The following is a 19537-nucleotide window of genomic DNA, read 5'->3' as shown; positions in this document are numbered from 1 at the left end:
AATGTGGACCCAGTTCAGACAGCACTTCGGGATAACCATAATGTCCCTTATGGCCCCCATCTGCAGCAATCACAGATTCCCCCCAGCCATGCTAGATACCACCTTCAAAAGGTGGAGGCGGGATGGGGGCACACTGATGGTCGGGGACTTCTACATAGGGTGCAGACTGGCGACACTGGACAAACTGATGAGGAAGTGGAAACTAGCAAGAGGACAGGAATTGCGACACCTTCAAAGAGAGCACTTCCTCCACAAAGAGGCAGTAGGGTACCCCGGGGCCCCAAAAACCACACTACTAGAGGACATGAGAGGCACAAGCAGTGAGAAGGAGGGGCTATGTGGGAAAATATACGGACAGCTACTGGACAGAGCCCGAACACCACTGGATGGGACCAGACAAAAATGGGAGGGCGAACTGGGGACAGAGGTATGATGGGAAATCTGGAGCGAAGTACTGAGCAAGGTGAGCTCCACCTTCTGTGCAAGGCTAAGCCTAATGCAGCTCAAAGTGGTGCACAGAGCGCACCTGACCAGAACCCGAATGAGCAGGTTCATCCCGAAGGTGGAGGACAAATGTGAGCAGTGCCAGAGGGGCCCGGCCAAGCACACCCACTTGATTTGGGCTTGCCCCAAGCTTGCTGAGTTCTGGACAGCCTTCTCCGAGGCAATGTCCAAGGTTGTGGGGGTGAGGGTGAAGCCATGCCCAATAGTGGCAATCTTCGGGGGAATCGGAGCAGCCAGAGCTACACATGGGGAAGGAGGCCAACGCCCTCGCTTTCGCTTCCCTAATCGCACGCCGGAGAATCCTGCTAGGCTGGCGATCAGCAGCACCGCCCACAGCTGCAGATTGGCTCGCTGACCTCTCGGAATTTCTCCACCTGGAGACGATTAAGTACGCCATCCAAGGGTCAGAGGAAGGCTTCCTGGATACTTGGGGGCAGTTTGTCGGCCTGTTCCAAAATCTGTTCGAGGCCAGCAAAGAGGAGTAAACCATGAAAAAAAAGAGTTGAAGAACCAAAGGACTGCACAACCTGGGGGGGAGGGGGGGAGAAAAATGGGGAAACCACAACAGAAGAGGAAGGGTGCTGAAACCAATTGGGGGGGGGGGGGAGGAAGTTAGTCAAATGAAGGACAAAACAAACCTCTGTAAAATTAAGCAAATTAGCGCGGGCAAGCAAAATGTAGGGCGGAATTCTCTGCTCCCCACGCGGCCTGGGAGAATAGCGGGAGGGCCTCCCGCCATTTTTCACGTCCCCCTGGCGCCTCCCGCTATTCCCCCCCCCCCCCCCCCCCCCCCCCCCCCGCTCACCGAATCGCAGCTCGCCGTTTTTTACGCCGAACAGCGATTCTCCGAGGCCAAGTAGCCGGCCGTTTCCGACCTCTTCACAACGGCGGCAACCACACCTACAAGACTCCTCAACGACTCCCCTTCAGACTGATTTGTTCCCTGTAAGAACACTATTCACGTTGCCCTATGCTGCTCTTGCTCATGTATTTGCTTTGTTTGGCCCCTTGTTCCACACTGTGACTAATCACTGTTTGTCGATGTACCATTTGTCAATGTTCTCTGTTGATTATTCTGTTTATCTACTTTGTAAGTACTGTGTACATTCCCTCGACCACAGAAAAATAGTTTTCACTGTACTTCGGTACATGTGACATTAAATCAAATCAAAATCAACACATCAATAGGATGGGAATAGAGGGATACAGATCCCGGAAGTGTAGAAGGTTTTAGGTTAGATGGGCAGCATGGTCGACGTAGCTTTGGAGGACCGAAGGGCCTGTTCCTGTGCTGTACTTTTCTTTGTTGTTTGTACAAGGAAGTGCTTCCTGCCATCACCCGTGAATGGCCTAGAATGACAGAATCTAGAACTGGGGTCACTGTCTCAAAATAAGCTGCGGCCCATTTAGCGCAGAGATGAAGAAAAGCTTTTTCTCTCAGAGGATTGTGAGGCTTTGCAATTCTCTTCCACAAAAGGTGGCTGAGACAGAGTCCTGAACATCTTTAAGGCATTCTTGATCAACAAGATGGTGAAAGGTTATCGGGGGTAGGCAGGAATGTGAAGTTGAGGTTAAAATCAGATCCACTATGATTTTATTGAAATGAAAAATGAAAATCACTTATTGTCACGAGTAGGCTTCAAATGAAGTTACTGTGAAAAGTCCCTGTCACCACATTCCGGCGGGTGGGGAGGCTGGTACGGGAATAGTGGCGAGTGGCCTACTCCTGCTCCTAAATTGAATGTCCTTCATTTTAAGGTGCTTGTTCTCGACTCCCTCGCCAGACAAAAAAGTTTCTCTCTAACTTGTATTTATAACCAAATTCTTAATCTTCTGTATTTGAGGAAATATATTCAAAGAAATATAATTCCAGTCTGTGCAACCTCTCCTCATAGTTGCATGTGTTGAGCCCTGACATAATTCTGGTGTGCACAGTAAGAAGTCCTACAACACCAGGTTAAAGTCCAACATGTTTGTTTCAAACACTAGCTTTCGGAGCACTGCTCCTGCCTCAGGTGAATTCCTCGGATTCACCTGAGGAAGGAGCAGTGCTCCGAAAGCTAGTGTTTGAAACAAACATGTTGGACTTTAACCTGGTGTTGTAAGACTTCTTACTGTGCTCACCCCAGTCCAACGCCAGCATCTCCACATCATAATTCTGGTGAATCTCACTCCTTCCAAGGCTGGCACATTGGTTAGTACTGCTGCCTCCCAGTGCCAGGGACCTGAGTTCGATTCCGGCCTTGGGTGATTGTGTGGAGTTTGCACATTCGCCCGTGTCTGTGTGGATTTCCTCCCACAGTTCAAAGATGTGCAGATTAGGTGGATTCCCATGCTAAATTGTGCCATAGTAGCCAAAGATATGCAGGTTAGTTCGGATTATGGGGATAGAGTGGGGGAGTGGGCCTAGATAGCGTACTCTTTCGGAGGGTCAATGCATACTCGATTGGCCGAATGGCCTCCTTCTGCACTGGAGGGTTCTATGGATTCATGAAGTTCAGAGCCCAGACCTGAACACATCATTCAGTTGGACTTTAATTAGAGTTTTATATAGCTGCATAACTTCAACCTTTTCTGTTCCAGCTCCTTGAGGTAAGCACCAATATTGCATGAGCCTTTCAAGTTATCTTTGTGTACTTTCCCACTAAGTTTCACTGATTTCTGCACATGGATCAGTATCTCTCTCTATTCCTGTACGATTCCTATCTTCCTGCCATTTGGAAAATACTCTGACATACCTTTATTAAATCTAAAGTAGACAACCTCATACTTACCAACATTTTGACTCTCCTAGAATGAATCGCACTGCCATGATGGCGGAGTTGAAACCAGGCCAACAGCTGTAGGTCCTGCCAAGCATTTCAATTTTAAAGACCCCAGGATGGTCATTGTGTAGTTCCAGTAGAATCGGGTGCTGCCCTTGGCGGTGTCAACTATTCGGGACCCCCAAAGGTGATACCATCCCCAACAGTTCATCTTTCTTGGTAAGATATGGTTTCATGTCATCTGAGGATTGTCCCCGGACTCCGCCATTCAGGATCATATGCAGACACTGGATATGTCTCTATACAATTTAGGGCCATCGTGACCTTTTGCAGCAGCAGGGTAGCATAGTGGTTAGCATAAATGCTTCACAGCTCCAGGGTCCCAGGTTCGATTCCCGGCTGGGTCACTGTCTGTGTGGAGTCTGCACGTCCTCCCCCTGTGTGCGTGGGTTTCCTCCGGGTGCTCCGGTTTCCTCCCACAGTCCAAAGATGTGCGGGTTAGGTGGATTGGCCATGCTAAATTGCCCGTAGTGTCCTAATAAAAAGTAAGGTTAAGGGGGGGTTGTTGGGTTACGGGTATAGGGTGGATACGTGGGTTTGAGTAGGGTGATCATGGCTCAGCACAACATTGAGGGCCGAAGGGCCTGTTCTGTGCTGTACTGTTCTATGTTCTATTACTGGCAAGGTAGCCTGGCTTGTAGGCAGCGGGAGGTGACTGAAGCGTTAGCTATTCTCATTCCAGGATGGTGCTCTAAATCTTCATTAGCTGCAAGTAACAGGACCCAAGGCTGCATCCTCCTTGAAAAGTCCCAATAAGGGCTTTTGGTCGGTCACTATTATAAAAACCTACCAGAGAAGTACTGGTGAAATTCTTTCACACCAACACGATGGCCAGGCCCTCCTTCTCAATTTGATAATACCTCCGCTCAGCATCCAAAAGAGTCTTGGATGTGTAGGCGATAGGTTTTTCTGTCCCGTCTTTCCAGCGATGTGAAAGTACCATTCCGATTCATAGAATTATAGAATTTACAGTGCAGAAGGAGGCCATTCGGCCCATTGAGTCTGCACCGGCACCTGGAAAGAGCACCCTACCCAAGGTCAACACCTCCAACCTATCCCCATAACCCAGTAACCCCACCCAACACTAAGGGCAATTTTGGACACTAAGGGCAATTTATCATGGCCAATCCACCTAACCTGCACATCTTTGGACTGGATTCCAGGAGGGGAAGCATCACATGTCAGGATCAGTTCCTTTTCAGGGTCAAAATAGCAAATAAATTGGACAGCAGCAACTGCTGTTTTACTTTCTTGAAGGTCTCTGCCTGCGGTGCCTCCCAAGACCATTTCTGGTTCATTTGCAGTAGTATGTGTAGTGGAGGCGGCAAGGAAGCCAAATTTGGGATAAACTTCCCATGATAATTGACTAATCCCAGGAAGGATTTCAATTCTGGGATGTTTCTTAGAGCCGGTGCTTCACTGATGACCCTCACCATGTGCACCACAGAATTCCTACAGTGCAGAAGGAGGCCAATCGGCCTATTGTGTCTGCACCAACCCTCTAAAAGAGCAGCCTACCTTGGTTCACTCCCCACCCTATCCCCATAACACCACCTAACCTGCACATCTTTGGACAATAAGGGGCAATTTAGCATGGCTAATCCACCTAACCTGGACATCATTAGATTGGATGTAACCCCTTTTTATCCACCCAGAAGCCTAAATAGATCACTTTGCTTGTGTTATGGGCCAGGGTTAAGAAAACTCCAAAATATTTTGTGGAGTTCACCTGACCTATAATTGTTTGTTGATTTTGGCTATGATGAGCACAAGAGCCCGCCTTTCAGGTATTATTCAACAGTGTTCTCTGGCGTTTTTAATCAAAAAACAAACTTAATCTACGAATTTAGTTAACATTTGTATAAGCACATACAGTAAGAATTTTTATCAACTACAAACATAAAGACCCCATACAGCTACAGTAATTATGTATAACCCTTAATGAATTCCCCTGAACTGTTCCAATTAAATAACAAAATCCAAGTAAAACAAGAAACCCTTTTCAAAGGCTTGGCCCAGCACAGGGCATTCTTACTAGTATAAGACTTGTAATTGATACTCTGTCCCCTTTACAAACAGCAGGTTTGAATTCTTTCCAGAAAGCAATTATCTCTTTTAAATTATCAAGCAGTCTGGAAACAGCTTTTAAAATGAAGATAGAGAGACACTTGTTTCAACCTGTGCAGTTCAAACCAGTCCAAAACTCAAAGCAAAAGTAAAACGCACAGCCACAGGCACAGCCACAGCCCAGCTCCGCCCACAAAATGACATCACTGAAGCCATGTGATAAGACAAAAACATTTCTTAAAATGGGGCACTCCCATGAAATCTCCCCCCAAGAAAAAAATAAGCCATCAATTTCAAAGATGGTTTCATTTTTCACCTTTTCACTTGCCCATTCATAACAATTGACAATACACAAAAAAATTTTTAAACAAAAAAAAGGCAAACATTGATAATAATGCAGTCCATTTTAGTTCTTCTTCCACCATCAAACCTGCTTCTCTTCATCACATTCGTGACAAAGAATCGGCGATCACATTTTCTCGTCTTGCCACATGTATAATTTTTTTAATTAAACTGATGGGACCATTGAAACAGTCTCATTTTTATTCCTGATGTGGAGATGCCGGCGTTGGACTGGGGTGAGCACAGTAACAAATCTTACAACACCAGGTTAAAGTCCAACAGATTTGTTTCAAATCACTAGCTTTCACCTGAGGAAGGAGCAGTGCTCCAAAAGCTAGTGATTTGAAACAAACCTGTTGGATTTTTATTCCTGAATCACTACAAAAATGTCAATGGATTATGATCAGTATATATAATTGTTTCAGATGAATTGCTGGTAACATAAATGTTAAAATGTTGCAAAGCCAGCACCAAGCTCAAAATCTCCTTTTCAATTGCTGAATACTTCCTGTGGTGATCATTTAATTTCTTGGAAAAATATCCAATAAGCTGCTCAATTCCATCATCTTCTTTCAAGAGCACGGCACCCATGGCAAAATCACTTGCATTGACAGTCACCTTGAATAGTTTCGTAATTTGGGGTGGCCAACACAGGAGCAGTGGTTAACACAGCCTTCAGGCTGTCAAATGTCTGTTGACACTCCGCCGTCCACTGAAATTTGCTACGCTTCTTCAGCAAGTGCATCAGTGGAGCAACCACGTTACTAAAATTTGTCACAAATTTACGGTAAAAACCACTCATGCCAAGAAATCTCATTATTTTCCTTTGTGTTGAGGGTATTGGAAACTCCCCAATAAGTTTTGTTTTCACATCCCATGGGACCATTTGTCCATGTCCATGTCCAATTGTATGGCCAAGGAACGTGACTTGGGCTTTTCCAAGCTCACTTTTGACTAGGTTTACCACCAAACCCTCCTCCTGAGGTCGAGCGAATAACTCCATCAGATGCTTCAAATGTTCTTTCCATGTCTGACTAAAAATCACCACATCGTCTATGTATACCGCACAATTGGGTAATCCTGAAATGACTTTGTTAGTTAACCGTTGAAATGTGGCTGGGGCATTTTTCATGCCAAATTGCATAACTTTGAAGCATATACCATTTGCAGAAATCTCCTTTGCTCTTTCAGATAATGGTACCTGCCAGTAACCTTTAAGTATTTCCAGTTTGGAGATAAAAGCTGATTGTCCCACCATCTCAATGCAGTCCTCCAACCATGGGATAGGATAAGAGTCTGTTCTTGTAACTGCATTACCGTTCATCCACACACAATCGTCGGGTACTGTCTGGTTTAGGTGCCATCACTATGGGTGAGCTCCATTGGCTGCAACCCACTTCAATTATGCCATTTTTAAGCATACTTTCAATTTATTTTTGAACCTGTGCCAATTTTAGAGGATTAAGTCTATATGGATGTTGTTTAATTGGAACAGCATTTCCCACATCTACATTATGTACAACCATTTTAGTACTTCCCAACTTATCTCCACAAACCTGCCCATGTGATATTGATAACTCTTTCAGGTCAGCTTGTTTTTCCTCTGGAAGGTAACTCAATAATTTACCCCAATTTTTAAGAACATCCTCATTCTCCAATTTAATTTGAGCAGTGTCAAATTCAGAGTCATCTGGATACGGTTCTTCACTTTGAGTTAGAATCACTAAAACCTCCTCCTTATTCTCTCCTTCCCTTTCCAAATACCTTTTAATCATATTCACATGACACTCAGTGAGTTTTCCTTCTATCTGGCGTTCTTACCAAATAATTCACCTCACTTAATTTCCTTTCAATCTGATAAGGTCCACAAAACCTCGCTTTTAAAGGTTCGCCTACCACTGGTAACAATACTAAACTTTATCTCCACTGGTAAAGCTAAGAACTTTTTCTTTCTTGCTCACTACTTGTTTAATCTCATGCTGTGCAACTTTTAAATGTTGTCGAGCCAATTCACTTGCTCTATTTAATCATTCCCTAAAATTTGACACGTAATCCAATAATATAATGTCAGACTGCTCATTGACTAGTTTCTCTTTAATCAATTTAAGTGGTCCTATTACGTCATGACCAAAAATTAGTTCAAAAGGACTGAATTTGGTTGACTCATTAGGTGCACCCCTAATTGCAAACAGTACGAATGGAATTATTTTATCCCAATCCTCTGGATACTCTTGACAATAAGCCCTCAACATTGTCTTTAACGTCTGATGTCACCGTTCTAATGCTCCCTGCGATTCTGGATGGTATGCAGATTTTTACATAGAATTTACAGTGCAGAAGGAGGCCATTCGGCCCATCAAGTCTGCACCGGCTCCTGGAAAGAGCACCCTACCCAAGGTTAACACCTCCACCCTATCCCCATAACCCAGTAACCCCACCCACCTAACCTGCACATCTTTGGACTGTGGGAGGAAACCGGAGCACCCGGAGGAAACCCACGCACACACGGGGAGGATGTGCAGACTCCGCACAGACAGTGACCCAAGCTGGAATCGAACCTGGGACCCTGGAGCTGTGAAGCGATTGTGCTATCCACAATGTTACCGTGCTGCCAAAGCTATCCATAACCTCCTTGAATAACCTTGAGGTAAAATTTGATCCTTGATCCAACTGTATTTCTGTGGGTAGTCCATATCTCGTAAAAAAAATTAAGTAACTCCTCCACAATCTTTTTAGCTGTAATACTGCGTACTTGAATGGCCTCTGGAAACCTAGTAGATACATCCATTATAGTCAAAAGATATTGATTCCCACATTTTGTTTTGGGAAGCAGTCCAATGCAATCAATTAAGACCCTTGCAAAAGGTTCCTCAAAAGCTGGAATGGGTATTAAGGATGCTGGTTTTATCATCCCTTGAGGTTGTCCTAGCTCTTGACATGTGTGACATGATTGACACAATTTGACTACAACTTTATGAAATCCAGTCCAGGCCAATAAAAATGGTTTTGCATTTTAGCTTGAGTTTTCCTTATTCCCAAATGATCTCCTACTGGTACCTCATGTGCTACTCGCAACACCTTCTTTCTATTCCCTACCTGCAATACCACTTGATTAACGTCTGCCCACTTTTCTGCCTGTATGTGTAAAGGTCTCCATTTTCTCATTAAGACATCATTTTTAAGGTAATAACATTCTAGTGTACACTCAGTTTCCTCTTCCGTGTATGCTTTCTGATACATTCCGTTTTATTTCTCTATCTGTTGTAACTCCGCCAACTTTCCTGAACTAAAAATATCCACCTCATCCTCCACCTGTTCTTGTTCTTTTCCAACCATCTGATCAGAAATCATTTCTGATAATTGAACTTCAACTTTATCTTCACTCTTTGATTTCTCCTCCCGACTTAATCTGTGACTTTGTAACCTTATTCCTACACAATCAGGAAAAGTCCCAGGATATTTGTCCTTCAACAATTCAGTTGTTTAATTTTCCACTGGCTTATCAAGCACAGTAGGTATCACTCCCACCTATGATCCGGCTACATCATTACCCAAGATAAACTGTATTTCTGGACAAGATACTTTCTCTATTACTCCAACGACCACTTCACTACTCTTCACTGGACTCTCCAACCTCACCTTATAGAATGGAACACTACTCTTCTCACCCTGAATTCTACCTTTTCTGGCAATATTCCTCCCAAACTACATAACTCCTCATCTCTTACCATCAAATATTGACTTGCTCCCGTATCTCTTAGAATTTTGACTTCTTTACCTGCTCCTCCTGGTACACATGAGTAAACTTTACCCATACAAGTCAATTCTTTAAGGAGATCTTGCACCTTCTTATCATTCACCTCTTGATCGGGCTGTACGTTCGTTTGCACCTCCTTCGCTTCAATTTGGCTTTCCTTTACCACTTTAACAAATCCCACTAGATTTACCACATCAGCCTTCCGAGTGTTTTTCTTAAAACCCCAACACTGACTTTACATGACCTGGTTTATTACAGTAAAAACATCTGAAACTTTACATTTCTCTTCCACCCTCCTGGATTTCTTTTTTAATCTGAGGTACACTATCCTTATTATCTCCCATTCGATCTCCTCTACCTTTACCACCTGAGTATTTCTCTTTTCCCCAGTTTCTATCCCTCACAGGCTGAAACTGATGTCGGTAACCAAACTTTGATTTATGAACTAATTCATCATCATCTGCCGTTTCTGCTGCTAATCCCACAGTTTTAACCCTCTGCTCTTCCACATGAATTCTCACTGCATCAGGAATTGAATTTTTAAACTCCTCCAAAAGTATAATTTCTCTAAGAGCTTCATTCGCTTGGTCTATTTTCAAAGCCCTTATCCACCTATCAAAATTACTCTGATCCCTTCAAACTCTATGTATGTTTGACCAGGTTCTTTCCTTAAATTTCTAAACCTTTGTCTGTAAGCTTCAGGCACTAGTTCATATGCACCTATGATGAATTCTTTCACCTCCTCATATGTCCCAGATACCTCCTCTGATAGTGATGCAAACACTTCACTAGCTCTACCTACCAACTTTGTTTGAATCAGTAATACCTACATGTCCTGTGGCCATTTCATTTGTTTAGCCACCATCTCAAATGAAATGAAAAAGGCTTCTACATCCTTCTCATCAAACCTTGGCAATGCTTGGACATATTTAAATAGATCTCCACCAAACCTTCAACTATGAAGCTCTTTCTCTTTCTCACTATACTCATCACTATCCTCAGACTGTACTCTTCGCTTTATCTCCACCAATTTTAACTGATGTTCACTTTTCATGGCAAGTTTCTGAAGTTCAAGGTCTCTCTTTTTCTTTTCCTCTCGCTCCTTTTCTTTTTCCCTGATCTGTACCTGCCTTTCTCTCGCTTTTCATTCTGCGAGGGCTATTTCTTTTCCCTCATTTCAAGTTCGAGCTGCTTTAATTCTTTTTCACGTTCAAGCAGCTTTAATCCTTTTTCATGTTCAAGCTGTTTCATCTGTAATCGAATTCTTGCCATTTCCAATTATCCTGACTGTGTCTCAGGCAATTTTAAATGCTCAGCTATCCCACCACAATTACTTCCCCTTTCCGTACTTTGTCAGGCAATGTTAACTGTAATAATTTTGCCAATTCTAAAACCCTTGTTTTAGTCACCGTTTGTAAGGTACTGCGCGTGACCGTTTCCCCCCCAAAAAAAATTCTGAAAGAGCAATTTTCCACAACACGCTCCCTATTTAAACTTGAATACAACACCTGAAAAGAAAACAGAAATGTGCTCATCCGTCACTCTCTATGAGTTTACTAAGCCAACCCAAACATGAAATATAGACTTTTATCTGACATGTCCCCAATTTGTTATGTGCCAGGGCTCAGGAACTCCAAAGTTTATTGTGAAGTTCACCTGACCTATAACCTTTATGTTTAATTTGGCTAGGATGAGCACAAGAGCCCTCACTTCAGATGTGATTCATCAGACTTCCTCGGCGCTTTTATCAAAACAAAGTTTATTATAAGAATGTAGCTAACATATATAAAACACCGCAAGAATTTGTTATTAATTACAAACATAAAGAAAACCCAACAGCTACAATAATCTATGTATATAACTCTGAATGAATCTTCTGCAGTCCAAAGCAACAAACCAAAACTGAAACCCAAAACCTAAACCCCCTCTCACCTGACAGCAACAGCCCAGCTCCACCCACAAATTGCATCACTGAAGCCATGCTGCAAGTCATGCGGTAACACCAAACCTTTCTTCAAGGGACACTCACATGACATAAGGATCCTTAGGAGTGTGGGTCTTATCAACTGATGTCACTTTTGATTGTTGACCAATGCGTTAGCAACGCGCCAGGAGGATTGTGTGCTGTGTGAAAGCAGAGGACCAGACGGGGTTTGGAAGGGGCGACAGTTATCGTCAAATATTAGGAGGTTATTGAGTGTGGTGATAATGTCCCCTATGGGTCAGGAAATGGAGGTGATGATATCTATGGACGCGGAGAAGGCGTTTGATCAGATGGAGTGGCAGTATCGTTTTGAAGTACTGAAGCGGTTTGGTTTAGGACTGGAGTTTGTTGGCTCGACTAGAATATTGTACAGGGCTCCCATGGCAAGTGTGCGCATGAACACTGCGAGTTCAGAGTATTTATGCTTGCACTGGGGAAAGATGCAGGGATGTCCACTGTCCCGTTGCTTTTTGCATTGGCGATTGAGCCATTGGTGATGGAGCTTAGGTCCAAATAATAATCTTTATTGCCACAAGTAAGCTTACATTAACACTGCAATGAAGTTACTGTGAAAATCCCCTAGTCGCCACACTACGGCGCCTGTTGGGTACACTGAGGGAGAATTCAGAATGTCCAATTCGCCCAACAACCACGTCTTTTGGGACTTGCGGGAGGAAACTGGACAAGACGGAAGAAACCCATGCAGACATAGGGAGAATGTGCAGGTTCCGCAGACAGTGGCCCAAGCCGGTAATTGAACCTGGGCCCCTGGTGCTGTGAAGGAACAGTGCGAACCACTGTGCTACCATGCCGCCAACCTGTGCTACTGTGCCGCCTACACGCTTCAACAGAGTGGAGAATAATAGAGAGGGGGGCGGCTGGAGCATTGATTGTTCCTGTATGCAGCTGATCTGTTGCTACATATTGCAGACCCGCTTTCTAGTATAGATAGGATTATGGGAATACTGATGAAATTTGGTTTGTTTTCAGAGTATAAACCCAATGTGGCAAAGTGCGAGGTGTTCCTGGTCAATGCCAAAATACAAGGGAGGGGATTGGGGAAGTTGCCATTTTGGTTCGTTAAGTCAAGATTTTGGTATCTGGGGATACGGGTGGCGCATAGTTGGGCTAAGTTGCATCAATTGAATTTGGCTAATTTGCTGGATGGGGTGAAGGAGGATTTCAGAGGTTGCATGTTCTGCCCCTATCACTGGTGGGGCAGGTCAAGACTGTGAAAATGATGGTTCTCCCCAAAATTTTGTTGATCTTTCAGGATCTCCCGATTTTCCTGCCCAAATAATTTTTTGGGAGGATAAACAGGATGATTTTCGATTTTCGAACAGGTGGCTGGGAATTGCCGAATTTGCTGAATTATTTATACATAGAACAGTACAGCACAGAACAGGCCCTTCGGCCCTCAATGTTGTGCCGAGCCATGATCACCCTACTCAAACCCACATATCCACCCTATACCCGTAACCCTTAACCTTACATTTATTAGGACACTACGGGCAATTTAACATGGCCAATCCACCTAACCCGCACATCTTTGGACTGTGGGAGGAAACCGGAGCACCCGGAGGAAACCCACGCACACAGGGGGAGGACGTGCAGACTCCACACAGACAGTGACCCAGCCGGGAATCGAACCTGGGACCCTGGAGCTGTGAAGCATTTATGCTAACCACCATGCTACCCTGCTGCCCCTATGGTCAGTTAATGGAAAGGGCCTTATTGGAGGAGATAATGCCGATTTGGGAAGTAGTGCTGGGTGGTGGAATTGAAGGGGTGGGGTTAGAATGAGGCCCTGCGGAGGATAAATTCAACCACCCCATGTGTGAGATTTTTTTTTTTTTTTTTTTTATAAATGTTTTTATTCAGTTTTCATATTTTATATTGAACAAATTACAAATTGTTAGGAGAGAAAAAGAACAAAAAAAAACAAACAAACACGCAAAAATTAACATACATATTTACAGGTAAGCATCTTCGTAGTAGTAACTGCGCCCGCCCCCCCCCCCCCCCCCCCCCCCCAACATGTTTATTTAGTTTGGTTTTGGGCCTTAGCTAGCCATCGAACCCCCGTACCGAACCTGTAGCCCCCCCCCCCTCCCGCTACCTTCCCCCGACTATTCTTCCTCTTGTACATTGGCCACAAATAGGTCCCGGAACAGTTGCATGAATGGCTCCCACGTTCTGTGGAAGCCGTCGTCCGACCCTCGGATGGCAAATTTGATTTTCTCCATTTGGAGAGATTCCGAGAGGTCGGACAGCCAGTCCGCAGCTCTGGGCGGTGCTGCTGACCGCCAGCCAAACAGGATTCTACGGCGGGCGATCAGGGAGGCAAAGGCAAGGGCGTCCGCCCTCCTCCCCAGGAATAGATCTGGCTGTTCTGAAACCCCGAAGACCGCCACTATCGGGCATGGCTCCACCCTCACTCCCACCACTTTGGACATAACCTCGAAGAAGGCTGTCCAGTACTCCACGAGTCTGGGGCAAGACCAGAACATGTGGGCGTGGTTGGCCGGGCCTCTTTGGCACCGTTCACATCTGTCTTCCACCTCCGGGAAGAACCTACTCATACGGGTTCTTGTTAAGTGGGCTCTATGTACCACTTTTAGTTGCGTCAGGCTGAGCCTTGCGCACGTGGAGGTGGAGTTGACCCTATGCAGTGCTTCGCTCCAGAGTCCCCACCCTATCTCCATCCCCAGGTCGTCCTCCCATTTCCTTCTTGTTGCGTCCAGTACGGTGTCGTCCCTATCTACCAGTCGGTCATACATGTCACTACAGTTCCCTTTCTCTAGGATACTTGCGTCCAGTAGGTCTTCCAGTAGTGTCTGTCGTGGCGGTTGTGGGTACGTCCTTGTCTCCTTTCGTAGGAAGTTTTTGAGCTGCAGGTACCGTAGCTCGTTCCCCCCAGCTAGCTGAAATTTCTCTGTCAGTTCGTCCAGTGTTGCGATCCTGTCGTCCGTGTATAGGTCCCTGACTGTCAGTGTCCCCCCGTCCTGCCTCCACCTTTTGAAGGTGGCGTCAGTCAGTGCTGGTGTGAACCTATGGTTGTTGCAGATGGGAGCCCTGTTCGACATTTTGGTCAGGCCAAGTTGCTGCCGCAGTTGGTTCCAGGATTGGAGGGTGGCTGTCACCACTGGGCTGCTGGAGTGTTTTTTGGGTGGGGATGGGAGTGCTGCCGTGGCGAGGGCCCGAAGGGAGGTTCCCATGCAGGAGGCCTCCTCCGCACGCACCCACTCAGCCTCTGGCTCCTGGATCCATCCCCTTACTCGCTCGGCTGTTGCTGCCCAGTGGTAGAATTGTAGATTCGGGAGGGCTAGCCCTCCCCTGGTTTTTGTTTTTTGTAAGACCTTCTTTGGGATCCTAGCATTTTTACCCCCCCATACGAACGCCATGATGAGTTTGTCCAGCGCTTTGAAAAAGGCCTTGGGGATGTAGATCGGAATGGATCTAAACAGGAAGAGGAACCTGGGCAGTACGTTCATTTTGATCGTCTGAACTCTCCCCGCGAGGGAGAGCGGGAGTGTGTTCCATCTTTGTAGGTCCTTTTTAACTTCCTCCGTCAGGCTGGTGAGGTTCCATTTGTGGATCCCTTTCCAGTCATGGGCTATTTGGATCCCCAGGTAGCGGAATTTATGTCGGGCTTGATTGAACGGCAGCCCCTTTAGTGCTGCCCCCCCCCCCCCCCCCTTGCGGGTGTACTGGGAAGATCTCACTTTTGCTCATGTTGAGTTTGTAGCCCGAGAAGGCTCCAAACTCTTTCAGGAGCGCGATGATTCCGTCCATGCTGCTTTGTGGGTCCGAGATATAGAGGAGCAGATCATCCGCATAGAGTGAGACTCTGTGCTCTCTACCTCCCCTTCGGATCCCCCTCCAATTTTTTGCTGCCCTGAGCGCGATTGCTAGCGGTTCAATTGCTAGTGCGAACAGCAGCGGGGACAGTGGGCATCCTTGTCTGGTGCCCCTGTGCAGCTGGAAGTATTGGGAGTTGGTATTGTTGGTCTGTACACTCGCCATGGGAGCGTTGTACAGGAGCTTTACCAAAGCGGTGAACCCTGTTCCAAGCCCGAACCGCTCCAGTACCTCTATGAGGTATTTCCACTCGACTCTGTCGAAGGCCTTTCCCATGTGTGAGATTGAGTTTAATTCAATTGAAGGTGGTGCAGAGGGTGCACATGACAAAGTCGAGTATGAGTCAGTTTTTCCCGGAGGTGGAGGATAGATGTGAGCGATGTTCAAGGGAGCCGGCAAACCACACTCACATGTTTTGGTCTTGCCTGAAATTGGTGAAGTTTGGCAGTCTTTTGCTATGTCAGAGACCAACAACAATAGCAAGAAGCACAGCAGAAACGAGAACGACAACAGAAAGAACAAAAGCAACATGAAGCGCGACAAGACAAACAACAAAGACAGGAACAAAGATAGCGACAACACCAAAGACAGAAACGACAAAAACAGCAACACGAACGGCAACGAAAACAACAAAGTCAGGAACAACGACAGTGCCAACACCAAAGACAGAAACGACAAAAACAGCAACAAGTACGGCAACGAAAACAACAAAAACAGGAACGACAGAAACAACAGCAATGAAACAACGACTTGTACACAATGGTACTACTCGGCACATGAAGGACAATGCCACAGCACACTGCAAAACGATGACAAGACTACAAACATGTCATGGGATGACAACAAATCGCACAAACTCACGTCTGCTCCAGAACGAGCAAGCACACCAGCATCCAAGGCGGATGAGACAATAAATCAACACCACAAGCACAGAAAAAAGGCCATGCCAGTCAACATCAGTGAGGTGACCATGCAAACACCTCGGGATGATGCATTGGGTACTTAAAATAACAAGGAACACCAACAACATTCACAGCGGACTTGCAATATCAATATCACCACATCATCAACAACAAAAAAAGAAAAAAAAAAGCTCTGAACAAATTCATCAAGTTTGGACTCATAAATGTTTTATTGAGATTGGACATATAACTACATTGGCTTTGTACAGTATGCAATAGCACCATCACCTGTATAGATACGCATATCATAAGTAACTGTTTTCTATAATTTTCTTTAACGATGTACAGCAAATATGTAAAGAGAAAAAGGGGGATGTGGTGATCGTAGATTGACTAGATACAAAACAACTGAGCAAACACCAGAGGGAGAGCTAGAAATACACCGGGACAGGATGTACAATTTTCTTTAACGATGTACAGAAAATATGTAAAGAGAAAAAGGGGGATGTGGTGATCACAAGTTAACTAGATGCAATACAACTGAGCAAACACTAGAGGGGGCACGGGAGAGCCATATAAATAGACGGGGACAGGAAGTGAGGACACACTTCACTGAGGGCAGAACTTGGAGCAACACAGATACACCCACACACCAGCTAGGAACACTGAAGGTAACCTTAGGAAACAGCTCTGAAGAGAGAACGAACTCACAATAAAGCATCTTCTCCACATTTGAGACTACGAGCTTTATTAAGACACGAGTAACAACACAACTCCCAAGCTTTTGAATTTTATGCCTCTACACATAATGCCCAGAAATCTGTAAAGTATATTTATTGTTTCTCAACCTGCCCTGCCACTTCAAGGATTTGTGCACAAGTCCTTTGGCGCCAACCCCCTTTCAGAATTATATATTTCTTTAATGCTTTTCCTTGTTTCCCGAATAAAATGTATCACTTCACACTTCTTTGCAGTAATTTTCATCTGCCACATGTCTGCCCATTCCACCAGCTCTTGATGTCTTTCATTATGATCCTGACAGTTCACAATACTTCAAAGTTCTGTATCATCAGTAAATTTTAAAATTGCACCATGTACATCCAAGTCTAGGTAATTGATATAGATCATAAAAAGCAGCATCTAAGGCTGACTGACACATTGCTGGATTGATTTAATGGTTCAGATGGGCAGCACGAGAGATGACATTGTTCCAGAGAGGGCCAGAAGACCCTCAAGGATCATCTGAAAAGAAGGCGAAAGCAGGAGATTTAGTCAACTCCCAAACTCTTGGCCCAAGTCCTACAACACCAGGTTAAAGTCCAACAGGTTTGTTTCGAATCACTAGCTTTCGGAGCACTGGTCCTGCCTCAGGTGATTCATCTGCGGAAGGAGCAGTGCTCTGAAAGCTAGCAATTTGAAACAAACATGTTGGACTTCAACCTGGTGCCTGGTGTTGTAAGACTTCTTACTGCGCCCACCCCAGTCCAACGCTGGCATCTCTACATCTTGGCACAAGGACCGATGCAGCAGTTTTGAAAGAGATCGAATGACCTCACATAGTGGTTAGCATCAGCAAATGCATCTTCACATGACATCTCCTACCACCAGAAACCAATCTCTCACACTGTTCAATGTACCACACCCTTACCTCTCACCCAGCAGCAATCTCTAGCAGTCAGGATTCACACCTAACATCCAGATATTCCAGTTCATCCAGCAGACACCTACCAAAACTGGCAACCTTCCAACCACTTTACACTGCCTCCGCGTTCCTCCAACTATTCAGCGGGGGCGGAAACATCACCAAACACAATGCTAAATAATCACTGACATTCAGGACAAGGTGACCAGCAGGGATCAGAGCAGAATCGTAAGGGACACAAACACCTTTTTCTCCTGAGTCCTACAGTGGAGATGATTCACTCCATCCTAGAACAGGCTGCAATGGGTGGCATCTGATGTTTCTGGGAACATTGAGGATGATGGCATCTTCCTGCCTTTTGCCCCATTTCAACCCCAGCACACCCGCTATTTGGCATGATGAGCAAGCTGCAGATCGACCTCTTGTTCCCTACTGCACGCCCAGTTCCTACACACCACCTTCCCCTTCTCTACTTTTCAAAAACCCACAATATTCCACTGCACTGCCATAGCAGCGCAAAGAGGAAAAGCGAGCGAGAGAGCGACAGGAGCGTATGGATGGAACAGCCCCATCAGGACCTGACCCTCACCGAAACGCAGGTACCGGCACTGCACTTAGCCTATGAGGCTAGTATAGAGTTAGGATCAGCACACAATGAGTCAATGGCCACGAGTGGTCTGTAAGCAGGCCAGGGAAAAATGATAATTCATTTACCAGCTCACCGGAGAGTGAGGTGGCAGACAAACACTGCTGCACATGATGGCCTGAACGGGGTGGCAGAAAGGAGAATGTTGAAGGGAGATATGGACACAAAATGCCAGTCCACCTCCTGACACTGCCAAGGAGCATGAGGGAGGCTGGCACCAACTTAGCAGAGATGACAGGGAACTTTCCCTCTCTGCAGCTCCACAGGGCACTGTCACTGCTGCCCCCATACCTGTTGCAGCCTTTGTGTGGGCAGGTTACCGACTCGTCTGCTGTCCCTGCGAGAACGCAGCAACACTCTTTGGCAAACAGATCCAAGCACCTCCAAAAACCTGTCAGAGTATTTTCAGATATTTTCAAGGGAAAACAGTTCCGAAGATTTCATTTACCTGCAACGAGGGTGCTTGGTCTTTAAATAGTGCTTCTGCCGGGCCCACCTTGCTGCTTCCTGTCTCTTTTTCCAGGAGTGGATAACAAAGGTATTGCCAGAGTCGCCATTGTCCAAGTTTGGTATCCTCGAATCATATCAGCCGGTTGGACTGTGTTACATCAGGATAGAATCAATTCAACTGTTTGGGTGCACATAGGAGACACAGACGTGTGCAGCCATAATCAATGAAGGATGCTGCGTGGACCATGCCAATAGTGACCTGCGTCACTGCCTAGTCCCCAAAGAAAGTTAATGTGGCCTATCTAACACTGTTGAGCTAGTGATGCTCAACAAGTAAATTTCTCACCTAAGGTCTATTGGGAGAGTGTACATTCCATCAATTAAACAGTGAGCCACAGGTAAATTATAGTCTTCTAAGGGAGGACATTGAATTATTTCAATTTGAATTTATATTTATCTTTTATCCATGGTGATGCAATGTGGGGAATGCAATTCTAAGTGAAAGACCAATGGAACATGGACCCATGTTCCCTGGATACACACAGGCTTGCTCTAAA

This window comes from Scyliorhinus canicula, chromosome 8 (assembly GCF_902713615.1).
Source record: "Scyliorhinus canicula chromosome 8, sScyCan1.1, whole genome shotgun sequence".
Lineage (NCBI taxonomy): Eukaryota > Metazoa > Chordata > Chondrichthyes > Carcharhiniformes > Scyliorhinidae > Scyliorhinus > Scyliorhinus canicula.
The sequence above is the reverse complement of the archived record's forward strand: the minus strand, read 5'-3'. Positions refer to the sequence as shown.